The sequence below is a fragment of the Oryctolagus cuniculus genome, chromosome 11 (genome assembly GCF_051225735.1).
Source record: "Oryctolagus cuniculus isolate XC-2025 breed Fujian yellow rabbit chromosome 11, ASM5122573v1, whole genome shotgun sequence".
Taxonomy (NCBI): domain Eukaryota; kingdom Metazoa; phylum Chordata; class Mammalia; order Lagomorpha; family Leporidae; genus Oryctolagus; species Oryctolagus cuniculus.
This window is the reverse complement of record NC_142877.1, coordinates 93727799-93755498: the sequence shown is the minus strand read 5'-3', so window position 1 is coordinate 93755498 and position 27700 is coordinate 93727799. Positions and strand designations below refer to the sequence as shown.

At 36.6% G+C, this 27700-nt stretch overlaps 1 long non-coding RNA gene across 6 annotated transcripts in view; it reads right to left on the bottom strand.

Annotated features, from left to right (window-relative positions):
* Positions 1 to 27700, bottom strand: part of LOC127491050 (uncharacterized) — a 331646-nt gene that overhangs the window by 179998 nt on the left and 123948 nt on the right. For 4 of the 6 annotated variants that reach the window (XR_016216248.1, XR_011380189.2, XR_016216249.1 and 1 more), the window contains exon 2: positions 11450 to 11587. The exons of the other annotated variants lie outside the window; for them this stretch is intronic. This is a non-coding gene — a long non-coding RNA (uncharacterized LOC127491050). The remainder of the gene's footprint in view (positions 1 to 11449; positions 11588 to 27700) is intronic. 6 annotated transcript variants of the gene reach the window in all.

The following is a 27700-nucleotide window of genomic DNA, read 5'->3' as shown; positions in this document are numbered from 1 at the left end:
CACCATGTATATGTGGTTTGTCATGACTGAAACGTTATGTGGCACATGACTGTAACTGCAGTTGCCATAACTTAGTTTTTCTGTTTCTAATATATTGAAGGCTCCGGTGTTTTGGTTTGATTTCCAATCAGTGTCCTGGAATACATGACATATACTCAATAGTGGTTCAGGTATTGCTGAATAAGTGGCTGTGTAAATACTCATGTGATTGGATGAAAGTGTAGATGAGTGAATAGTGCACAGAAGAGTGGATAGGTCTGAAACCTGATCAGTGACACAGGCAAAGGAGGGAGTTAATGTAAATCATGATTGGCAGACAGGATTGTGAAGCCTTAGTAACTGATTTGCTTAGGGATAAAGGGAGTAGGGATAAGAAGTATATTCAGAATATCTCTCAGGTTTATGGCTAGAGAAACTGAGAGAATTATGGGACATTCATCTTAATGAGGGAAACAGGAGGTAAACAAATACGATGAAAGAAAAATCAAATATTTAAATATGATACATATTCCTTCATCTCAAAAATACATAGATTTCATAATTAAACTGGAGTGTTAGGGGCGTCTATTTGGAGAAGCAGCTCAACATTACTATAGTGTGATTCACAGGGGTGTTCATTTCAGAAAGGACTCACCTACTGTGAAAGAGAAAATATATTTTGACCTAGATTCCTATGCTTAAGATATGAAACCTCAAGACTAGTGTCTGTCCTTCTAATACACAAGGGACATTGATCAACTATGAACACCATGTCAACCTATTTCCAAGCCCACAAAACTTGTATCACTAAGCTGTCTTGAGTTAAAATATGACCATGTACTGGCAAATATAGTCTTAAAATAATAAATGAATAAATATTCCACATCACTCTATTTCAGGATTTCTCAAACTCAACTGGCATTTATTTTGAACTAGATGATTCTTCGTCAGGGCAAGGGAGGCAATAGGGATGTAGAGGAACATCTTGATCCCCATCTAGTAGAGAGTAGTATCCTCAAGTGTCACACCAAAAACGTCTCCAGGCACTTGCAGATAGTCCCTGTGGACAGGGGATGGTGATGTAAAATCACTCCCAACTGAGAATCACCATCTGAATCTGAACTTAAGAGATGGATGGTGGTTATAGGCAATTTTAGCTGATAATGTGTTATTAAGATACAGACAGGACATTTTCAATGTAGAATTCACACTAATTAATTGACTGAAGGAATGTTGAAGACAGTGATCTATACTTCCGAAGCAGCAGACAGTGTGTCCTTTTCTCTCCCTCCTTTTTTCACTCCCTAACATGAATTAAGTAGTATCCATAGATTCCAAGTATTCAAGTTACTCTTTGAAGCCAGAATATTTTTCTCTGAGCCCTCATAAGACTCCCCTCCCCCCAACAGGTTTAGAAACTGTCAGTCCTCCAACTTTCCAAGCCTGAACTTTATCCTCTATTATCATCTTCCAAAAAGTCATCTCTTATCTTACCTGCTCTGTGTAAGGCAGTTTGTGCACAGTTGCTAGTTATTATCATTAGTTCTGACTGGTTTGAATGATTGATGATATTTCTAATGTAGTCACTGGGATTCTTTCATGGCCTTAATGGTTACAGAAATCACGGATCTCCTTAAAATGGAAAGGGGAAGGAGGATTGTATAATTAAATATCTGAAAAGCTTTAACTGAATGCATTTTTCAAGATAAGAGTATTTTGGAAATTCATAAGCATAGCAAGAAGACATGTATACCTAAAGCATAAGTGTGTCGTGACAATATCTGGTATTCAGATAACATTTTTACAATAAAATATTTTGTGGATTGGAGATAAATAGCATGATCTGGTCAGACACATATATTTTTGCCTTAAATTATCTTGTCAGATAAAATAGTTGAACAGACATTATATTGATTTTTCACTCCCTAGACTGGTCTTAGTTCTGTAGAAATAAGTCTATGAAAAATAAGCTCTCACATAGGAGATACTTTCTTGGGAGATAAGGATCCCAGAGAAAGACAGATGTGCTCCAACTGGCGAGAGCTGGAGTTCAAGGGTTGTTACTATATGAAAGAACACTGCTGCAGTCAAGGGCTGTTAAGAATACAGGTGATGAATTGCTTCTTTAGAATGTGCTGTGAGATTATGTATACTACTCAGGATTTCTTTTTCTGATAAAGAAATGTCAAAATAAGTTTGACCCCTGAACACCCAAGTTCTTAGATTGAGGAGGGCATCACTGCCTGCCCTTTGCTGAGATTGTCAACTTTAAGTATCAGAAGTGAAAATTCTCCTGAAACTATTGACGGAACCATGGATAGCTCAAGTATTTTACAGAATAATTATGAATGTATGAATGTTACTGAGTTTTTCTTTTCCTATTTCAACCAATTAAAAAGCTATCTTGTCTGACCTAGAAAAACTTTTGGATAATTTCTTGAACTCAAGTGCATCTGATACACAGCCAGAGGCAGTAAATCAATGGACAGTAATTTTAAGTACATATGGATAAAGGTATGGATGATCTATGTATGTATGTAGAAAAGATGAATCTGCTCAGGTTTCAGTTGTATATTTCCTCTTATAAATCATTGGAATGCATTGTCTCTATCACTGTTAAAAATATGCTAGTTGCAGGTTGGGCACCATGGGTGCAGTGGGTTGAGCTGCTGCTTGGGATGCCCACATTCCAAATCAGAGCGCCTGATTGGAGGCCCAGCTTCCTGGCTTCCTAGTCAACTCTTGGTTAATGTGCCTGGGAAGAAGCAGGTAACGGCTCAATTCCTTGAGTAACTTGGCTCCTAGCTTCAGCATGGCTTAGCCTTGGCTATTTTAGCCATTTGGGAAGAAAACTAGCGGATAGGAGATCTTTCTCGCTCTCCCTCCCTCTATCCTTCACTTTACTCCCTTTAAAATGCATAAATAAATCTTTAAAATAATATGTTGGGGAGAGGGTACAAGATCGCAGATTAGGGATCAATATACTGCACTAGGCCAGCAATAAATAGTAAAAGAAAACGTGTAGAAATTGCACTCTCGGGGGAGAATTGAAGAGAAAATCTCACTGGAAATCCTACAAGAGGAAGAGGAATGTCATAGACCTGTGTGGAGGCTGAAGGCGCGCAGCACAAACATGGACACAGCAAACAAATGCAGCAGCCAAGAGCTGGAGCAGGAGGCAGCTTGGCAGTGGTTTGGAGACTGAGGTGAGACCAGACTATAGCAAACCACGGTGATAAAGCTGGAGGGAGAGAGTGGCATGAATCTGGACAGCATTGCTAGCGGTTGCCCGCGGACCCAGTGGAAGTAGAGGGGCCATTTTTATCTAGCACCAACTTCCCCACAACAGCATCCACTGACTGGCTGAGAAAGGGTGGGAGCCATTTTGGGTTTGGGCGGCATCTGCGGAAGCCTTTGCGCACAACAACTGGCTGAGACAGGATGCCTCCTCTGCATGTACTAGTGGCAGTGGTGTTGAGACAGCAACAGTCCGCAGTGGCTCTCGTGTACGCGTATGATCCAAAGATTGTAGTAGAGGGAAATATCCAGACTCCCCACTGAATATGTGCCTGGCTGGGAGGTGGGGCACCCACACAGAACTGTAAGGTGCCCCCAGCATCCCAGGATCAAGACACATAGGTGGAGCTAGCTCGAGGAACATCTGCCTCTCTATTGACTGGACAGACGAGCAGGGCAGAACCAAACCTCTGCACCCAGCGACTGTGGGAGCTCTGTGTGCTGAGACTGTGGGGACTCGATGGTTACCTGAGAAGGTGCAGGGTATAGCTGGATCTCTGGGCATTCATGCTTGGAGCTTGTTAGTTGCTTGGGGCAGGTTACTGCAGCGGGAACTCTGCTCACAGTGGGCAAGCACTGATCATTTGTGTGTTTCAAATGGTGGTGTGGATGACTGCTGAACACACTGGTGGCTAAAACTCAGGTATTGCTAATCTTGGAGGAGAGGAGGTAAGGGGGTGATCACACCAACAGAAGTGACCATTCCCTTACTTCTGTAAAGAGGAGACCTACCACGCCCAACTTGGGTATTATCCCGGATACTCGCCCCACCCTGGAGCACTGACCATAGCTCCCTGGCCACAGCCACCACATACTTCTCATTATTCACTGAAAGTGCAGACATTCCACTAACCTGTAGAGGCATAGCTCAAAGATAAAAGCCATCAGAGGAAAAAAAAATCAACTCCACAAATGTCTAACAATACACACAAAAAATTCAAGAAATAAAAATAAGGAAGTCACCATGACCCTCTGCGCCCCACCAAAGGACCACAATAACATTTTAATATTAGAATGCAAAGATGCATAGACTGAGGAAATGCCCGAAATGGAATTAAAAAATTAATCATAGGATTAATTAAAAGCAATCAGAAGCGAATCCATGAACTAAAGAAAACCATACATGACATGAATGAAAATTTTTGCCATAAAATTGAGATTTTAAAGAAAAATGAAGAATTTAATAGATCAAATTAAAAAATGCAGTGGAAAGTCTTAACCACAGACTTGGCAAGGCAGAAGAAAGAATATCTGAGCTAGAAGACAGATCTTTGGAAACCTTTCAGTTAGGTTCTCCACCTCCCAAAGGAAAAAAAAAAAAAAAGAAAACCAAGAAGAAATTAGAAAACTTAAAAACAGTGTTGGAGATTTAAGGGAAATTATCAAGTAACCTAACATATGGGTCATAGGAATTCCTGAAGGTGTGACAAGAGAGAATGGACTAGAAGGCCTATTTAGTGAAATAATTACATAAAACTTCCCCAATTTGGAGAAAGAAAGTGACATCACAGTAGAGGAAGCACATAGAACTGCTAACAGACAAGAACAGAAAAGATCTTCACCATGAAGCATTATAGTCAAACTTTTCACAGTAAAACATAAAGAAAAGATTCTAAAATGTGCATGAGATAAATGCCAGAATACTTTCAGAGGATCTCCAAATAGGCTAACAGCTGATTTCTCATCAGAAACCCTATAGGTAGAAGAGAATGGCAAGCTATAGTCCAAGTCTTAATGGAAAAAAATTGTCAACCTAGAATACTGTTCCCTTCAAAGCGCTCACTTATGAATGAAGGTGAAATAAAGACCTTCCATTGCAAACAGAAATTGAAATATTTGTCATCTCTTGCCCAGCCTTACAAAACATGCTTAAGGATGTGCTATTCACTGAAACACAGAAAGATAGCCAAAAAAACCAAAAAGAATGTATGACAGAAAATCCCTTAGGAAAAGTATAGAAGAAATCCAAAGTAAACAATAGGAATATTTATGGAAAAATGGCAGGGACAAGTCATTACTTATCAATAGTTACCTTGAATATAAATGCCTCCACTCTCCAGTTAAAAGATAAAGACTGGCCAAATGGATTAAAAAACAAGATCCAACTATTTGCTGCTTACAACAAATACATCTCACCAACAAAGATACACATAGATTGAAAGTGAAAGGATAGAAAAATATGTTCCCTGCTAACAGAAACAAAAAAGGGAAGATGTTGCAGTTCTAGTATCAGACAAAATAGACTTTAACATAAAAACTGTTAAAAGAAGGGTACTATGTAATGATTAAAAGATCAATTCAATAGGAAGATGTAACTATAATAAATGCATAAGCACCCAATTACAGAGTAACTGGCTATTTAAAAGAAATGCTAATGGATCTAAAGGAAGAGATAGACTCCAATACAATAGTAATAGTAAAAGGGTATTCAACATCTCACTTCATCAATGGACACATCAACTCAACAGAAAATCAACAAAGAAACAACAAAGCCGATTGACACTGTGGAACAAATTGATCTAATAGATATATACAGCACTTTTCACCCCACAGTTGCAGAATACACATTCTTCTCATCAGTGTATGGAACTTTCTCTAGGATAATTATCCTTAATTATCCTTAATTCTAGGATAGACCATATGCAAGACCATAAAGTGAATCTCAGCAAATTCAAAAAAATCGAAATCATACTATGCATCTTCTCTGACCACAATGCAATGAAACTGGAAATCAAAACTCAAAAATCCCCAGATCATATGCAAACATATGGAGCCTAAACAGCATGCTCCTGAATGAACAGTGGGTCATAGATGAAATAAAAAAAAAAATCTCGGAAACAAATGAAGACAACAATACAACAATGAAAACTTGCAGGATACAGCAAAAGCAGTGTTAAGAGGAAAGTTTATAGTAAATGGGGCCTACATGAAGAAATTGGAAATGTACCAAAAAAGGAACTATCAATGCGTCTCAAGGATCTAGAAAACAACAACAAAAAATCCAAAATATGAGGAAAGAAATAATTAAAAATAGAAAATAACAATATTGAAACAAAAATACAAAAGATCAGTGAAATGAAAAGCTCATTTTTTGAAAAAATAAACAAAATTGATATACCACTGCCCCAACTAAAAAAAAAAAATAGGCAGAAGACACAAATCAATACAATCAGAGACGAAAAAGGAAACGTAACAACTGATAACACAGAAATGAAAAGAATCACCAGGAATTACTACAAAGAGATGCATGCCAAAAAAAAAAAAAATGGGAAACCTAGAAGAAATGGATGGACTCCTAGACCCATACAATCTACCAAAACTGAGTCATAAAGACAAAGAAAACCAAACAGCTAAATAACAAAAATGGAGATTGAATCAGTAATAAAGACCCTGCAAACAAAGTAAAGCCCAAGACCAAGTGGTTTCCCTGCTGAATTCTATCACACATTTAAAGAAGAGCTAATTCCAAATATTCTCAAGCTATTTCATACAATTGAAAGGGAGTAAATCCTCCCAAACTCCTTCAGAAGCCAGCATTACCTTAATTCCCAACAAGAAAAAGATACAACAGAGAAAAAGAACTATAGCCATATATCCCTCATGAATATAGATGCAAAAATCCTCAACAAAATACTCGCCAATCAGAAAGGTCATTCACCTGGAACAAGTGGGATTTATCACTGGTGTGCAGGGATGATTCAACATTCACAAATCAATAAATGTGATACATCACATTAACAAACTAAAGAAAAAACATACGATTATCTCCATAGATGCAAAGAAAGCATCTATGCTGGCACATAACAGACTTGTAGACCAATGGAACAGCATAGAAGCTCCAGAAATCAATCCACACATCTACAACCAACTTATCTTTGAAAAAAAAAAAAAAAAAGCTCAAACAAATCCCTGAAGCAGGGACAGTCTCTTGTACAAATGGTGCCGGGGGAACTGGATCTCCACATGCAGAAATATGAAACTATACCCCATCTTACGCTTTACACAAACATCCACTCAAAATTAATCAGACATAAATCTACAACCCAATACCATCAAATTACTAAAGAACATCGGGGAAACTCTGCAAGACATTGGCACAGGCAAAGACTCCTTGGAAAAGACCCCAGAAGCACGGGCAATCAAAACCAAAATTAACAAATGGAATTGATATCAGAAATGACCCCCAAAAATCTATATGAAAATGTGGTCCCTGAAAGTTCCTCAGAAGCACCATCAGGGGTGCCACATATGCTACCGGAATTTGGGGTGCCATATGATATCACCATATGTTTATTAATAAATCCCCAATATTAATAAGCCCAAGAGGGTTCTTGCCTAATATTTAAAGAATTCTAAATACCGGCATAAATAAACGAGGCAGCATGGTACATTTTAGGCAATTATTTAGTGCGAAAGGTGCATAGGAGAGTAAGAGCTTTATCTAAGAGACAGAGGTAAATCTGGGTTCATACTGAGCACCAGGAACCAGCCACGTGGAGGAGCATCTAGGCCAGGAAGCCTAGGGCCGGTGGCCCAAAGGCCACGTGCCCTGGCGGTTCAGGGCTACAGCAAGCCGCCTCCTGGCAAGAAGCCAGGAAACAGAAGAGAAGGGCGGGACACCATTTCCCAGGCTTTTAACCCACTTCCAAAGGGAAGTGATTAATTAACTTGATTGGCTGGTGGGCACCCAGGTGTGGCCAGGTAGGGGCATGAGGTCACACAGGGGTGTGGTGAAGGCGTGGTCTTCTAGCTCACAAACCTAATCGATTTTAACCTGTATGCCTGCCTACTTCAGGATTATAACAAGCTGAGAAGTTTCTGCACTGCAAAAGAAACACAGCAAATGAAGAGACAACTGACAGAATGGGAAAAAAATATTTGTAAACTATTCAACTGATAAAGGGTTAACATCCAGAATCTAGAAAGAGCTCAAGAAACATAACAACAACAAAACAAATAATCCAGCTAAGAAATGGGCAAAGGACAAATGGGCAAAAAGGTATTTTTCGAGAGAGGAAATTCAAATGGCCAGCACACACTTGAAAACTGCTCAGGATCACTAGCCATCAGGGAAACGGAAATGAAAGCCACAATGAGGTTTGATTTCACTCCAGTTAGAATGGCTCTCATACAGAAATCAACACCACAATAAATGCTGGTGAGAATGTGTGGAAAAAGGTCCCCTAATCTGCTGTTCGTGGGAATGTAAACTGGTGCAGCACTGTGGAAGACAGTATGGAGATACCTCAGAAATCTGAATGCAGACTTACCATAAGATCCAGCCTTTCCCACTGTAGGGAATTTACACAAACCAAAAATTATCAGCATCTCAAAGAGCTGTCTGTACCCCCATGTTCATTTCAGCACAATCACAATAACTAAGATATGGAATCAACCCAGATGTCCATCAACTATTGACTGTATAAAGAAATTATGGTGAACTATATGGTGAACTCCATAGAGAACTCTATAGAGAACTATTCAGCTGTAAAAAGAAGAAATCCTGTCTTTTGCAACAAGATGGACACAACTGGAAACCATTATACTTAGTGAAATAAGCCACTGCCAAAAAGACAGATATCATGTTTTCCCTGATCTGAGGTAACTAGTATAGATAAACTAAAATATAATAATTAGGAGTGAAAAAGACATTTTGCAATTCAATGATTGTTCACAGCCTTTATCTCTTTTGTTGAGGAATGACTTTTTTTTCTTCATATTATTTGTTGAACTCTTACTTAGTGTAGGGTTAACTATATGATTATTAAGTAAACGGAAACTATATATTTGTAAAAATTAAGAGTGGGAATGTGAGAGGGAGCTAAAATAAATCCCTGAAGCAGGTTGGAAGGGTTGGAGCTTGGGTGGGAAGGTGGTTGGGAGGTGAGTAAGTATCACTATGTTCCTAAATTTGTATATAAGAAATACATGAAACTTATATAACTTAAATAAAATTAAAAAAATAATGTGTGCTATGTCTGATTACCTGTTGATTTCTTCCACATGACTAGGAGCTTCTAAGAGATAGGTGTTTTTTTTTTTGTTTTTTTTTTTTGTTTTTTTTTTTTTTTTTTTTGACAGATAGAGTTATAGACAGTGAGAGAGAGAGAGACAGAGAGAAAGGTCTTCCTTCCCTTGATTCACTCCCCAAATGGCTTCTACGGCCAGCGCCGCGCTGATCCGAAGCCAGGAGCCAGGTGCTTCCTCCTGGTCTCCCATGCGGGTGCAGGGCCCAAGCACTTGGGCCGTCCTCCACTGCCTTCCCGGGCCACAGCAGAGAGCTGGACTGGAAGAAGAGCAACTGGGACTAGAGCCGGTGCTCATATGGGATGGCGGCGCCGCAGGCCGAGGATTAACCAAGTGAGCCACGGCGCCAGCCCCAGATGGTGTTTTAAATACCTTTAAATTCCTAGGAACTGTGACAGTGACCAGTATGTGATAGATACTCCAATCACTATTACATGAAGGATTACCATGTCCATATTTTTATTATTGTGGCCAAACACCTAATAACTAACTGAAAAAGAATTATGAGAAAAACTTTTAAGTATCTTATTACCTTGAATACTATACTTTATTTGGAGGTTCATTTCCCCTCCCCAAAGTTAGGATAGGCTTGAATAACTTCAACCTTGTCTGTATTCTCAATTTAATTCCTTTTCATTGCTTTATTTAAATTAAACTGCATAAGAATTATAAATTGTTGTTGCAGAAGAGAGTTCTTCTTGGTATGCAATTGTCAAATATGTCTCTTAATTATATGGACTCTGTTTTCATTAAGTAAGCTCACTGACTAAATCACATAAATGAAACACTATGATCAAGAGTTTCTAAAATTTTGAATATGTAGAAGTTCTATGTTTTCAACATATTAAGTGTTTTAAACAGGAAAAAACTTTAACCATACAAGCAAGAATAGAGTAATAAAGTAAAATATGTTATTTTTTGGCCATTAATACTTGGATGATGAATGAAAAATATAGTAATAAAATTATGAAATATTTGAATACAATTTTCCCAATTTTCCCTTACTCATTTTTGTTGACTCACAGGATGACAACAGAGCAAAGAAAAATATCTGTCTATGATTGATGTGGTTTGTACTTTGTGATGTAACCTTTCACTGTACTTATTTAAAAAAAAAAAACCCTTATTACAAAAAAATCGAAGGAATGAAAGTTATAGCTAGATGAAAAATTAATAAGTAGGTTTAGAATAATATTTTCAAAGGAACTCAATGATTGAAGACAAAAAGATTGCTAAACCCTAAAAAGCAACATTTATTGGCAGAAATCCATCACACAACTAAACTGGCTTCACTGAATCCTGAGGTAAGCTGTCAGTTAGCACTGTAGTCTAAAATAATGCACAAATAATAATGAAATAACAGGGTTTATTTTTTAAAAATCAATATGAAGTTAACTTCTGTATTTACTTCAATGAAAAACAATATTAAACGTATCTTTGTCATGTATCTTTTGATCTTTAGGATAAGAACTGACATCTTGAATTTACATCTTTCTCCCAAATTTGATTGCCTTCCTTCTCTGCAACATCAAGGTTTTATTTTTAATATATATGTAACACTTTCAAGGTAAGCTGTTATCACCTTGGAAATAATCAGATTTTCACGGCGCTCTCCTTCACTTAGATGAGACATCTTAATTTCTGAATCTCAGATGATTGTTAAGATAATAGAGAAACACAGATGATTATGAATTCAGGTTTGCAAAATTTCAAGTTTTGTTGTTCCTATGATTTATGAAATCAGCACGCAATGCTTCATTTTGTAATGACTTTGATCTATGAAGTGTAGAAATTTAGAGACCCTTAAAATCGGTTCTACTTTATGTACTCAATATCAAGTGGATAGTCCTGCAAGAACGTAGCAGGGAAATCACTGTAATTTTATGTAATATTTCATTTTGACAGAACAGGCTTAGATCTGAACACTTTCTTCATTCTGTAGTGATAATTAGAAGTAATTCTTCAAGCATACACTTAATATTGAGTGCATAAAACTGCAATTTTAATCTCTTATCAACGTTTTACCTACATTTATAAGTTCCTCATGATATCCTGAGATTAAAATTTATTTATTTGAAAGGCAGAGTCAGGGATATACATATATATATATATAGAGAGAGAGAGAGAGAGAGAGAGAGAGAGAGACCTTCCATCTTTTGGTTCATTCCCCAGATGGCAGCAACAGATAGAGCTGGGTGGTCTGAAGCCAGCAGCCTGAAGATACTCCCAGGTCTCCCATGTGGGTGCAGAGGTCCATGAACTGGATCATCTTCAACTGCTTTTCCTAGACCATAAGCAGGAAGCTGGATCAGAATTGGAGTAGCCAGGACATGAACCAGCACCCATATGGGATGCTGGCCGCTGCAGGCAGCCGCTTTCCCCAATATGCCACGGAGCCGGCCCTGAGATTAAAATTTACGGCATTGATCAAACAAAAGTCACAGAGTTTTTGACCAAAAATGCAAATTAAAAGTTATTTTTCCATGAATTAAATTCCTTCAAATATATCATCTCTTCACAAAGCAGGTAACCTATGCCATTTTTCTCCCTGACCTATAGTCTCCCTATTCCCAGCCGGCACTAATTATCTTATTGCTGGACTCATTTTTCTTGTGTAATAATAATGATGAGGATGCCAATGTATCACCACCTACCAAGCTCTTACAAGATAAAAATGTTGCAGGCAAAAGTATTTGATCCATTTTTATCTCTTCCATCTTTGAATATCCCTGGAGTGGGGTAGTATTTTGCAATTACATAAATTGATTCAGGAACTTAAAAGTTCTGAATTAAAGGCACAAAATGTTGAATAGCAGAGCAATGGTTCAGTTTAGGTAGGTCTGACTATTTATGCTTCATGAAATTAACCACCAATTTGTAAGGCATCCTTGAAGACCAAAGACTCCAAGGACCTAAAAATTGGATTAAAATGTTCAACTTAAATTTTCATAACCTAAAATAATCCGCATTTTTCCTTTTCCAAAACATTTATATGCATTTAAATGGGTGTGCATAATTATAGCTCCAATCCACCACATAGATGATTTTGCTAAATATTTTTAAGTGCTAAAATACTTTCTTATAGTATGCTTACATTATATTAGACAGCAAGAAAAGATTTTTTGGATACTTACTACTTAATTGAAATATAGCACATTTTCTCACATTCAAAGTTAAAACTTCATAATAGTATTAGAATATATAAATAAATTTATACTAAGAAAAATCTCACGTGTAGTATGATCAAGATTCAAATACAGACATATATATGTGTACAGGGGGCATTTTTAAAAGTTCATGAAATGCACAGAACGAAAAAATTATGCATGGGGTTTAAAAATTGTTAGCATCCAAAGAAACCTGCCTTTTAATTTCATTTTTATCATGTGTGTGTGTGTACATATATACATATTTTATGTATCCCTATTGCATGTATATAAATAATATGCACATATGTTCACAGCCATATGTACCACATACTTATATATCATATTTTCCCTATGGCAAATTTTGAGCATTAAATATTGTAAGAATAAGTGACAATTAGAAAACCAATACTGTTTATCACAGTTCTAGGCATTCAAATGTATTTAAGCAAACAATTTTTTTTTATTGACAGGCAGAGTGGACAGTGAGAGAGAGAGAGACAGAGAGAAAGGTCTTCCTTTGCCGTTGGTTCACCCTCCAATGGCCACCGCGGCCAGCGCGCTGCAGCCGGCACATCCCGTTGATCCGAAGCCAGGAGCCAGGTGCTTCTTCTGGTCTCCCATGGGGTGCAGGGCCCAAGCACTTGGGCCATCCTCCACTGCACTCCTGGGCCATAGCAGAGAGCTGGACTGGAAGAGGAGCAACGGGACAGAATCCAGTGCCCTGACCGGGACTAGAACCTGGTGTGCTGGCACTGCTAGGTGGAGGATTAGCCTATTGAGCCACGGCGCCGGCCTTAAGCAAACAATTTCTGTAAATTACCATGTTAAATAATATTTTCTAAAAAAATGCCATTCAATTATCATGAATTTAGAGTAAACATAACTTGCTTCTACACACAGGTGTTAGTGATTTTTTTGTTTTAGTGAAGTAGAATAATTATTAAAACCCTTTTAAGGGTGTACAAAAAGAAATTCTGGTTGTAAATGAACCATCTGATTGTATATATGACTTACAATATCATGTAAATTTAAGTTGAACATTTTATCTAATTTTAGGTCCTTGGAGTCTTTAGTCTTCAACCTGGATATTCTCCTCAAAACAGAAGTGAAAAATAAAGATCTTTAGACAAGAATGTAAACTGCTGGACACTTACATGGTTTGTCTCTCTTCAACTTGAAGAAGTATTGTGACCTAAAGGATTTTCATGTAAAAAGAATAAATGTACTTCTCCATTCTTCTCTCTTAGCCTCTGTCTCTTTGTGCTTCCTTCCCTCCTCTCCCCCCACACATCTTGCCAGCTTGTTCACTTTGAGCCACTAAAAGCCATCATCTTTGCAGCAGAACATTGTGGAGTAAAGCATCACTGATCCCAGAACCTATGCATCCTCGTTTATTGGAGGCTTAATTGATGAAACACTGCTTTCAGTTGCTTTATGACCAGAGATTACTTCTCTAACAGCAAGGTTGTTGGATTTTGTTTTTAAGACAAATAGAGGAAAAGCTTCTAAGTGCTGATGATTCATTCTGAAATGTTTACGCATTGACTTAACGAAAATGAGATCATGTAGACTCACATTAGTGCCAAAGGAGATGTGACAGCCTCTCTCTTAAAGACCATCATTTGTTATGGCCAGGAATTAAATAATGTCCGATAGGTGACATAAAATGTATTTTTGGTTATATCATATTTATTATAGGGAAGAATTTTCTCAGGAGGAATCCTGTCCAGAAAAATCAAGGGAGTTTTGCAAAGAGGAAGGCAACGAGAAGGTGAATGTGCTTCCTTTCAGTCTGAAACCTCAGAGTGCTTCTGTACATCACAGGAACATTAAAACAATTGGGCAGTCCCTTTGCAGAAAATGCCAGGAATCTAGAACAAGGGGGCCTGATGAAAAGAACTAAGGTGCAGTAGAGAAATAAGTGGCAGGGCTTGCAATTCTGTGTAATGACTCATCTGTAACCTTTTGCAAAATTTAATGTGGCAAAAGTACTGCGTTATTATGATGTACCATGTGGTGTCCCGATTTGTCATCTTAGCTTGACATATTTTTATTGAGGGGTACAAGAAGAAACCCCACATTGGCTGGCTGAGGAAAATTTTTCTACTTACATCCCACACGGAGATTTAAAAATATATTCCTAGAATTTGGCATTTACAGGAACATGCTTCAGTTTTGTCATTTAGTTGTTCTGAAAGAAGATAGCTTATTTTTTAATTTTTATTTTATTTTACTTTATTTTTTACTCTTTGAGTAGAATAATCTATAATCCTAACACATCACCACAAGAGGGCTAATGGAACTCATCTAATTTGGTAAATGGTAGGGGTGGGGAGGGCAGTGGACAAACATTTGAGTTCTTTTTGCCTGTTTATTTTTCTACAGTGTTGATCTATTATTTAGATGACATCTCTTTTTTTCCTTACTCTTTACCTTACAATTTCAGAAAATATTGTGTTATTTTTTTTCAAATCCAGTAAGGACCAAATTAGAATCTTTCACTCCATAGAAAATTATTCCATTCTTGAACTCCATTATATTACAGTATAGTAATTTAAATAATTGTGTAATGTAGTTTTTATAATGGCACTTGATATATGAAGTTGAACAGAAAAAAATTAATGCTTCCACAAGGTAATGATGAATGGAGAAAGGCATCACATTCTTTTTATGATAAGGAATGGAATAATTTCCATAGGATAACCCCCTGGATGAGAACATCTTGTAATGAAGTTGTTTTCATGGGTTCAGGCATGAAGGATATTCAGAAAGTTTGTGTAGAATTGAGTATTATGAGAAAATTATTTATGGATTTCAGAAATAATTTGCACAAAATAGGCCTATTTTAATTCCATTTTCCAGTACCCTCCTATGGAAAATAAATCTTATAAACATAAATGTATCTCAAGTTAATTTCCATAAAGTGATCACAGTAAACATACTCATATATTTGTTTCTATACTATTTTTAATTTCAGGTAATAATATACTATCTAGGAAAATCTAAAACAATGGCATTTCTCCATTCAAAATGTTAGTTTTTGTTATCAATAAGTACATAGAGATAAGAGGTATGATGGAATATGTATTTTCCAATGCAAACTTTGCTATTAAAACCATTGCTTTTACTATTAAAACACTGTTCATCTTTCCTTGGTGTAATAAATATGCCAGCAATAGTCTAAAAAAGACTCAGATTGCTCTCTAGGTTGTATCAGAAGTTACTTGGATTGCTTTTCAGCTGAATACTTGAGTCTAATAAAGTAAATATGGTGTCCTGACTTGCAAGCATGCTTCATATGAATAAATGAATAAACAATAACCCTGTGTTACATTATTTTCTTCTTATAGTCTGGAAGAATAAAATTAATTACATATAATTCCATTAGCTTTTATATCTATTTCTGTTACTTCAATTTCCACAACATATAAAGTTATTAGTCACTATGATGGTGCTTCCTAATCTCCCATGTACTTCCCGAAGGGGAAGATATATTATTTATCTCTGAAACTTCACAGCCATATAGTGTGGGTTTTAATAGAAACTCAATAAAGTTAATTAGGTTTATTTCAGTGATGACATATTTTGTAACTAATGATACAGACTTTATTTACCGTAAGTTCTCCTAGAATGATATCTGTTTCAAACTACCTCAAAATTTCCCTTATTAGATGGAAAACAGTTCATTTATCCATCACACATTGGCAGTGCTAGCCCAATAACAGGATGTCAAACCCGCTTTTCTGCAGAGCATTAGGCACGTTTTTCCTCCTGTTTCATCTTATTTAGAAGGAAATCTTAAAGGATCATATATTTTCTTTGGAATTTTCAGTAACATATAGATAATACAAAAGTCTGTGATTTTATAATGACTTTATGATATGTACTCTGCTGTCAGATGGAATACATCATAGTCCTTGCTTCTCTACTTAGATGCAATAGTGATGACCTAAGGAGCTAACACACGCTGAACACTTTCTGTGTGTTAAGAGATCTTTGAGACACTTCATACATGTTTTAATTCATTTAATGCCTTGCTAAGATTGGGCAAAATGCCCACTTTTTTTATCTTTGCACTTCTAATATATATGACCTTGTCTAGAGTCCAGACGTACCGAATATAAAGCACCTGTCACAGTTAGGTTTCTTACTAATAACAGTTTCCTTCCCTTTTTCCATTTAATAACTCTTCTGTTGTTCAGCAATGATCATGATTTTAATATGGACTGTTTTTATCACTACTTAAGCCCTTACGTTGAGCCAATATTACTCGGCCAGGTAATTTCATTTCAGTTTTACAATAACCAACTATGGTTGTGTTAGACGCAAGAGGTTCTGCTTGGATTCGTGTCAAATAATATCTCAAGTGGAAATAGTTTTATTTACTGTGAGAAGGAAAAAAGATGGTGGGGAGGTAAGTTCCCTAATGAAGCTTCTTGCCTGAGAAGCAGTTTGACAGGGTTGTTAAGCAAGATTTAAGCAAGTGTCCAAGATGCAATTATATATAAGGATGTAAAAAAAGAGGAATAGGAGGGTGCTTTCTTTTCCAGTAACATACATCTTCATACATTTGTATGTTAAAAATGCTGACTCAGGAGCTGGAGCTGAGGTGTAGCTGATAAAGCCACCATCTGAGATGCCAGCATGCCACATGGGTGCCAGTTACTGTCCTGCTGCTCCACTTCTGATTCAGCTCCTCACTAATGCACCTGGGAAAACAGCACAAGATGGCCCAAGTACTTGGGCCTCTGCACCCACGTGGGAGACCCTGAAGAGGCTCCTGGCTCCTGGTTTCAGACTGGCCTGTCTCGTGTCATTGTAGCCATTTGGAGAGTGAACCAGTGGATGGAAGACCTCTCTTTCTGTCTCTGTCTCTGCCTGTCTGAAACTTTGCCTTTCAAATAAATAAATAAATAAATCTTTAATAAAGAAAAAAAGTAGTCTTCTTTCACTGAATTTAGGCTTATATGAACTTTGCTGATTTCTAAGCACTTTTTTTTTTCTTTTAAATAAACATACTGCTTTTTCTGGGGTTACCTAACAAAAAAGCAAGTAGCCTGTACAAGTCATTGTGCATAGTTTGAATTAGAAAGCCAATGTACATTTAGGTCATAAAATAATTGTACACACATATTACATCATAATTTATTAGCTTTGTTCATAATACTTATTTATCTTTGGATTTTGGCTTTTACTGTGTGACATAAAATAATTTGTTACGAGATTAGGAATTAAAAAGACTCGCTATGTGCTGTTCAACTTTAGTTATCTTGGAATGTTACAAGACTTTTCTTTTTTTTTAACTTTTATTTAATGAATATAAATTTCCAAAGTACAGAATATTGATTACAATGGCTTCCCCCCATAACATCCCTCCAACCCGCAACCCTCCCCTTATCCATTCCCTCTCCCCTTCCATTCATATCAAGATTCATTTTCGATTCTCTTTATAGACAGAAGATCAGTTTAGCATACATTAAGTAAAGAGTTCAACAGTTTGCTCCCACACAGAAACATAAAGTGAAAAATACTGTTTGAGTACTAGTTATAGCATTAAATCTCAATGTACAGCACACTAAGGACAAAGATCCCACATGAGGAGTAAGTGCACAGTGACTCCTGTTGTTCACTTAACAAATTAACACTCTTGTTTATGGCCTCAGTAATCACCCTAGGCTCTTGTCATGAGCTGCCAAGGCTATGAAAGCCCCCTGAGTTCACTGACTCTGATCATATTTAGACAAGGCCACGGTCAAAGTGGAAGTTCCCTCCTCCCTTCAGAGAAAGAAAGGTACCTCCTTCTTTGATGACCCATTCTTTCCACTGGGATCTCACTCGCGGAGATCTTTCATTTAGGTTTTTTTTTTCCCCCAGAGTGTCTTGACTTTCCACGCCTGAAATACTCTCATGGGCATTTCAGCCATATCCACATGCCTTAAGGGTTGATTCTGAGGCCAGAGTGCTGTTAGGACATTTGCCATTCTATGGGTCTGCTGTGTAGCTCACTTCCCATGTTGGATCATTCTCTCCCTTTTTTATTCTATCAGCTAGTATTTGCAGACACTATTCTTGTTTATGTGATCCCTTTGGTTCTTAGTCCTATCATTACGATCAATTGTGAACAGAAATTGATCACTGGGACTAGTGAGATGGCATTGGTACCTGCCACCTCGATGGGTTTGAATTCGAATCCCCTGGTATGTTTCTAACTCTACTGTTTGAGGTAAGTCAGCTTGAGCATGTCCCGAATTGCACATCTCTTTCCTCTCTTATTCCCACTCTTATATTTAACAGTGATCACTTTTCAGTTAAGTTTCAGCACTTAAAAAGAATTGTGTACTGATTACAGTATTCAACCAAAAGTATTAAGTAGAACAAACAAAAAAAATACTAAGAGGGATAACATATTAAGCTGCTCATCAACAGTCAGGGTGAGGGCTGATCAAGTCACCGTTTCTCCTAGTGTTCATTTCACTTTAACAGGTTTCCTTTTTGGTGCTCAGTTAGTTGTCACCTATCAAGGAGAACAAGTGGTATTTGTCCCTTTGGGATTGGCTTATTTCACTCAACATAATGTTTTCCAAATTCCTAACAGGGATCACTTTTCAGTTAAAATTTAAACACCTAAGAATAATTGTGTGTTAATTACAGAGTTCAACCAATGGTACTAGAACAAAAAAAAATACTAAAATGGATAAAGTATTACATTGTACATCAACCGTCAGGACAAGAGCTGATCAAGTCACTGTTTCTCACAGTGTCCATTTCACTTCAACAAGTTTCCCCTTTGGTGCTCAGTTAGTTGTCGCCAGACAACAGGCAGAGTTAGACAGTGAGAGAGAGAGAGAAAGAGAGAGAGAGAAAGGTCTTCCTTCCATTGGTTCACCCCCAAATAGCTGCTACGGAGCCAGGTGCTTCCTCCTGGTCTCCCATGCGGGTGCAGGGCCCAAGCACTTGGGCCATCCTCCACTGCCTTCCCGGGCCACAGCAGAGAGCTGGCCTGGAAGAGGAACAACCCGGACAGAACCCGGTGCCCCAACCAGAACTAGAACTCCCGGGGTGCCGGCGCCAGGCAGAGGATTAGCCCAGTGAGCTGCGGTGCCGGCCACAAGACTGTTTTCAAAAACGCTATTTGGTATCAGAAGCAAAAATCCACATACTTTTAGGGCAGCTGTTTCTTTAAAAAACAATAAAAAAGGAAATCCAAAGTGGTAAAGCTTCATGGAAATGACAGTCTCATTTAAAACCCAAGTGGTTCAAGATCCTGTTCAGCCACTTAATAATCCTGTCACATAAACAAATTATGTAAACTATTTCTGCCTTCATTACTTTCATATACGTAAAATGAGAATTAACAGTTGTACTTTTCTTATAGATTTCTTCTTAGTTAAGCTTTTTATTTTGAGGTAATTAACCATTCAAATGCTATTAAAAATAAGAGAGATTCTTGCTATAGCTTACAGATTTCTTCCCAGTGGTGATGTCCCATACAACTACAGCGCAAAATCACAGGCAGACTATTGATGGTGATAGAGTTAAGATACAGGACACTTCCGTCATGATCCCTAAGTTACACTTTTACAGACGCATTCATTTCCTTCTCTCCTCCACACCTGCCAATCACTAACCTGTTCTTCATTTATGTAATTTCTTGTTTTATAAATGTATATAAATGAAATCACACAGTAAATAACTTTCTGGGATTGATTTTTCACTCAGCATAATTCTCTGGAGATTAATTTAGGTAGTGTATGGTATCAATATTTTTATTGTTTAGTATTTCATGGTGTATAAATACAGTTTAACTATTTACCTATTGAGAGATATCTCTGTTGCTTCTAGTTAAGAGCTATTTACAAATAAAGTTTCTACTTTAAGGTTTTATGTGAAAATATGTTTTGGTTTTTCTTGAATAAATGCCCACAATGCAACTTCTATTTTATAGTGTACTTTTTAATTTAGCTTTATTTTAGTTTTAAGTAACTCTCACACTTCTTTTCACAGCAGTCGATACCTTGCCAATAGCAATACATAAGCAACTCAGTTTCTCAGCACCTTTGCTGACATTTCATGTTGTTATTGTTTAGTTATTCTGACAAGTATGTAGTAGGATCCCATTGTAGCTTTAATTTGTATTTTCTTGATAGTTAGAAATAAGTTTTTAAGTGCTAATTTTACATCAATATATATTATTTGCAGAAAATATCTCTTCTGATATCTGCTCATTGTTCGGATTGTTTATGTACTGTTGAATTAATATATATTTATCTCTGTATAATATATTCCATATACATACATATTTAACTCTAGTCCTTTGCCATTGGTATATGTGATCTGTAGAGATTGTCTCCAAATCTATACTTCGTCCTTTTCATACTTCTAACAGAGAGCTACAGTTTTTAATGTTAACAAGGTCAATTTTTATGAATTTTCATTGTTAGGGATCACATTTTTAGTGTCAAGTTTCATAACTGTATGCCTAGTCCTTGATTCCAAAGATTTCCTCTTATTTATAAAAGCTCCATAGTTTTACCTTTTACCCTTAATTCGAGAATCCTTTTTGGATTAAGTGTTTTCTAATTCCCCTGAGGTTTCCTCTTTGATATATGGAATATTTAGAAATGTGTTGTTTAGTTTCTAAGAGTTTTGAGATTTTCTTACTTTCTCCCAGTTACCGATTTCTCATTTGACTTGATTGTACTCATAAAAAACTTATGTAAGATTTTGTCCTTAAATTTGTTAAGGATTGTTTGTGGCTCAGTATTTGGTCTCAACAGGGTTCATGGAGACTTGCAAGGACTTCCTCCATATTCTACCTATGTTCATAAAATGAACACAAACATAAAAATATTGTGTCAATTTCTCAATTTATTACAGAAACCCTCCTTTTAGTAGTAATGTAGTAGAAACTGATCTAATACTTCTGGAGATCTTATATTTTATCTGGTAGCTCTTTCCAACCAACAAATTCAAGTCATAAACTCACTTCATTCATCCATTCAACAAATATTTATGAAGTGCTAATTAATTGGTGTGATTTGACCACACCAATGTGAGTCAAACTCGCCACTCTGATAAAGGAGACAGGCATTAACAAACAGCTACGGTAGTAACAAAAAGCAAAGACACATTGTCAGATGGACTGAAACTCAATTTTAAGACAGCAAGAAACAAGAGGTTTCCTTTGTCAGGAAAACTTTGTTGAGCAATACCTGAAGAATAAGCAAGTGATACATTCTACTGTAACCAACTTTACAAGGAGAAATCTGCCAATATTACACCAGTTCTCAAGGTGGGCATGAGATCGTCCGCTATCATAGGGAATGATAAAGTGACTAGGATGGGAGGTGAATGCTACTGTCTTAACACATTCAATATCTCTCTGGGGTCAGTGTCAGCTGTTGCTGGCCTGCTTTCCTCACACAAGTCTCCTACAAGCTTTTCCTTCCTGTTTCTCCCACTTGGCAAAGAGTTAGCTCACATCTTAGGGAGAACTTCCACTGCAGAGCACCCTCCAGTAGATTTAATATCTCATGAATATCTCTTCTGTATTTCATCCTTTCATCAGCCTCTCTCTTCTTCTGCAAAAAAGTCACATGTTTCTAAAAGTTATGGAATCCATGTGATTTTTCCCCTGGCTATGTGCATGTGTATATGCTGGAGTAACACTGAGCGCAGAGGACAGAACAAGTTTATTGTATATGACATGCTTTTGGCAAGGGGATAGGCAATGGGATGAGAAGTTAAAACCAGTAAAGAAGAAAAAAATGTGCACATATATAGATCATTAGATTCAACCTCTGCTGTTCTCGCCTTTCTCTCTCCACAATATGTTCTCACTATCTTTTCTCACCAAAGATGTTTTAGATATATCCATAGGTCTTCCTCAAGTAGTGTTTTCTTGAAATGCTCTTCCTTTCCAAAACCGAAAAGATTTATCTCAGTTTAGGACCTTTGATGTCAAACTGCAGAAGCTTTCCTTCAAAGGTGAAAGGAATTTTCATTTCAACTTCCGTCACTTCTTGTTTACAACATTCCAAGAAATTTGCTTCAAATTGAAATGTTACAGTCTTGGTCTTATGAGAGATGTTATTTTTTTTTTCATTTGTTCCACATCCCATCTCTATCATTCCTCCTCCAACACCCCCACTTTAAAAAAAGTAAATTAAATTGGCTAAGCTATTTTTTGAGTATGAGACAGTGAAAAATGTATGTTTCCTCCTTTTAAAAATTGCTTGAAGCTTCATTTGTACTGGTTTAACTCAAAAGTAGATATAAACTTCACACTTGGCAGTATTACGAGAGGAAAGAAAACATCAAGCCAAATTTTTAAAAGAATCTTATACAACTTGAAGTTTAAAATACAACAAACGTTTTGTTCTGAATTTTTGTTGTCCACATATATAAGATACACTTTCATGTAACTTTTAATGTTATTATTGAACACCTGTTATGTTGAACTCACTGAGAACCATGAAGAAAATATATGAGTGAGATTATGTCCTCACTATTAAAAGAATCTAAAATGGGAGCACAGGGTTATTATAGTACAAAGAAAGAGATATAAACAATATGTTAGGGGAGTTCAGAAGAGGACAGAGTCTGGATCAGTCTGAAATTCCATCAGAACTATCGTGTTCCAAGCAGCCATTATCTACTCTCAGACCAAAGCAACAGTCTCCTGACTCCAAACACTCACACTGATTTTTTAGTGTAAATTCAATCACATCACTCCATTGCTTAAAACTTTGTAGCTGTTTCTTATTGCCCTTGGAATGCACTCTAAATTCTTCACTGCAATTCACAAGGAGCCACATGATCTAGCCCTGCCACGCTCTCTCAGGTATGTCAAGTTCCTTTCTGGCACGACTGCTCTTGTTCCATGAGCTTGGAAATATTTTGCCAAAAATCTCACCATGTCTCACCCCTTTATATAATATATGCTACAGGTCAAATATGCATGTAAAGTGCTGAGAACAATACCTGACATCATAATAAAGCTCTGAGAGTGTTTGCTGTGGATAATCACTCTATCTTACAGCGTGTTTTTGCCACTTTAAAAAAAAAATTACTTGGTATTATCTTCCAAACATGCATTTTTATTGGTCTGCTTGTTTATTATCTATCTCCCCTAACTAGTGCAAATATAATAGGATTTTTAGATTGCAATCGTATAGTTCCATTTATATTCCCTGTCATTTTTGTTATATTGTTTTATATATTTCATCTACACACATTAGAAATCCCACTAATTAAATTTATGTATGTTTTGTATTCCAAAAATCGTATTTATGTGTATTTTAAGGAAATGGATTTTTTATATTTACTCAGATATTTACGCTGATGATATTTAGAAGATCTAAATTTCCCTCTAGTATATCACTTCCACCTAAAATCACTTTCTTAAGCACTTTTTACAAGGTAAATCTGCTCTTAATGAATTCTCAAAATTTGACTTTGTCTAAAAATGCCTTTATAAAATGCATTTATAATCATTCTTGTTATTGACTAAATATATGTGCCCTGTCACATTCCAAATGCAAATGGTGATACCCTAACACCTAGTGTGGTTCCCTAACACCTAGTGTGGTTGTATATGGAGTATGGATGTAACGAATATAAAATACCCTAAGAGTAAGTCTGTGATCTGATAGAATTAGTGTCCTTAAAAGATGAAACACAACAGAGCTCACTCACCCCTATCTCTCCAAGGTCATACCTCAAGGAAAGGTCACGGCAGCCCATGGCAGGATGGCCTTTGTCTGCAACCTGAAAGGAGGACCCTCAGCTGACATCAGCACTGCTGACACATGGATCTTGGTCTCCAGTCTCTAGAATTGCAACGGCTTGAGCCACCCAGGTGTGCAATTTTGTTATGGTAGCTGGAGCAGACTAATACAGTTCTTCAAAGGTAATTTACTGGACATAAATTTCTGGGTCAAAAGTTTATTCCATTCCTTTGATTTTCTTTCAGGACCTATTATCTCTTGGCCTCTCTAGTTCTGTATTTTCTGATGAGAAGTCAGTGATCAGAAATTAGTGGTTCAAATTTCTGGCTCTCCTGTATGTAGCATGTTACTTTTCTGTGTCTGTTTCCCATATTTATTTATTTATTTGCTTATCAACAAATTGACTGTGATGTGGGTAGACACGGTTTTCTTTGTATTTATCCTGTTTGTAGTAGACTACTTTCTTGAATTTATAAATTTACAACTTACGTCAATTTAAGTTTTAGGTTATTATTTTCTTAGTTATTTATTCTGTCTCATTCTCTTTTCTAGTTCTCCAACTGAATATATAGTAGACTTTTTGATAATATCCCTGACATCCCTGTCTTCATTCACTTTAAAACATTTTTCTTTGTTCTTTATGTTGGAGCATTTTATTGGTCAATATCTTCAAATGAGGAATTTTTACTCTTATGTTTCCATAAGCTCATCTAATTAATTTTTATTGTCTGTTGCTTGTAGTAGTGTACAGTTCTAAAACATTCATTGATTCCATTTTTTGTCTCTATTTGCCTGCCTAACTGCCTACCTTTCATTCATTGTCAGAAGATTTAACCTGATTAGGCGTGTCATAGAATCTTTAAAACTAGTTTTTGTACTTGATAAAATATCTGGGTTATGTTCATAGTTGATATCTGAAGATTATCATTTCTCTTGAGAAATAGTCAGATTTTCATGATTCTTTGTATGTTGTTAATTTAACCTGTAGTCAGTATATTATGCTGTGGATTCTGCTACATTTTTTCCAAAAAGTACTGCTTATTTATTTGTTTCAGTTGATAATCAGTTAAGTTGGGTGCAATTTATAGATTCTATTTTTGAAGATGCAGATCTAATTTTAGCTCCTTGTTTTACCTTAAATCGGAGTTGTTGAGAGCCAGAGATTTGGCAAATTTGTGCACTTAATTTTAGTAAGAAGTGCAATAAAATATTTTTTAAACATATATCAGTCAAGAGTCACATCACTGAGCCTATATTTGTCAGCTATAACATTAAGAACTTGTATGTCAGACAGTGGGATAGATGGTACACACAGGACCACATACTATCTTATTATCAATAAGGAGCTATATCAATATATTATCAATAAGGAATTATAATGAGTGAATTGGAGCTGTTGTGCTGTCCTGCCTTGTCTTTGGAAGGCTACTTTAGAGAACATTAAGCAGATGGGCACTTACCTGTGCTGCGAGACTTTGAGAAGCTTTTTCTACTCATCCTATAGGGATTGTCTACAGGATTTTCAATGGTTAAGAATCTTCAAAAGCTTCCAGAGTCAGTGGCTCAGATACTTGAGGTAGAGAGGACCATTAGTGATATGATAAGCAAAGCTTCTAAGGGCTGCACTTGGCATGAATTGAGTAATATTAAAACTCATCCCCAATGTAGATTCATTACCTCAAAATCTGGTGGAAGTCCAGGATAGAATATTTCAAATAACTCTGGGATTTTAGGCCAGTCATTCTGAACTCTCTGGCTGATGGTTTATGTATTTACAAAATGCAGGTGATTATATTTACCTTCAAGAGATACTGTTAGGAAGAAATAACATAACCTTTATCTTAAAAACTGGAAGGATTAAAAGTCCTCAAAAATACCAACATTTTGATCATGAAAAAAACTAACAAGCAATTTCTACTATCTCAAAAGTGATCCTGTTCAAAGCTCAATTTATAACTAATGCTTTTTCTAATGCTATTGTTAAAACTTTTATATGACATTCATTCATTCTCTCATTGAATATTTATTATTACTCTATTCCAGACACAGTGATAGGTACACGGGACAAACCAATACCAAGCAAAACACAGCCCTGCCTCTTATGCGTCTTAACAATACAGCAGAACAAACAATAAAGAATGAATCAATAATCATTTAATTATGATTGTGAGAAGTACTGTCAAGGTCACAGACAAGACTTGCAATTTCTGCTTGGAGTCCTTGGAACATTTCCTACTGGGACCCTTACTTTCCCTTAAACTCCAGTTCCTATCTGGAGAATACAGGTGGAGAATCTTTGAGGCTACATGGAAAGAAAGAACCCAGTTGAATCCAGTCTTTCACATGTTTCCAGCAAGACAGTGGAAAACTCTGTTAAATCATTAAACATTCTGAAGACCACACAGGCAGTAACTGGAAACAAATTCCTAATTGATATTATATGACACCAAATTATCCCTATCCAACAAAATTCCTGACCAGTTGGTGATAAAATATGTATATATAATAAAGGCAGGTTATAAAAATTATATTGACAGCAGGATTTTGCACAGCTTGTTTTTAATAATATAGAATAGACTTGAATACAAAACAATAAATACATGAACACTGAAGACATTTTGCAAGAGTGAGAGATTTTTATTGGAAAGAGCTGAGGAGACAGTCTTCGTTAGTCAGGGCCATGGTTGTAACTTTCCATGAGATGACTAGAACAATCTTGGTAAATGTGGAGTTTCCTGTCCTTGAGCAAAGACTGTCATATTTCTGACAGAAGTCACTTGCAAGTAAATACTGTCAAACAGAGAGTCCAGGAGGCAGGCATATTGATAAAGGGCAGATATTCTTTCACTTGCTCTGTGCAGGGCTTGAACAACTGACTTCAGATACCCTTCTTGTTGACAGATTAGAAGAAGAATAATATTGTAACACATGTAAAAGCCTCAATACCCTCACATATGGAACATTTATGCAATAGAATTCTAATGTCTACACCTTTGTTGGGTGGATTCTCTGTTATCACAGTGCCCCTTGCCCTGACACTGTGTGTATGTTCATAGATGTAGAGAAGGGCTCACAGTAGGGACCGTGAAACAATGATACCAGAAATCGGAAGTACTGTGCTGGTAATCCCAGCTCTGCCACTCACCAGAACTGTGTAGCGTTGTAAAAGTTGCTGCAACTCTTTTACCCATAGCTTTCTCAACTATAAAATGGGAACAACAGCTATCTCATAGGGATAAAGGTCAAGGGAACTATTCTGAATGTAAGTGCTATATTGAAAAAAGTAAGGTAACAAGTAGTTTGATTTGTCAAACTTCTTTCCCCTTTAGTTTTACATATAATATGTTAGCAATAATTTCACAAAGTCGTCTAAAATATAATTGCCTTTAAAAAATACAGAGTGATTTTGTAATTCTTTTCCCTTTGCTTAAATGCTCACATACGAGGTTTTGGTTGCTTTTTAATTGTATGAGTGTTAAAGCGAGGGAAGAGCATTTTGCTTTGAAAATAAAGAACTTC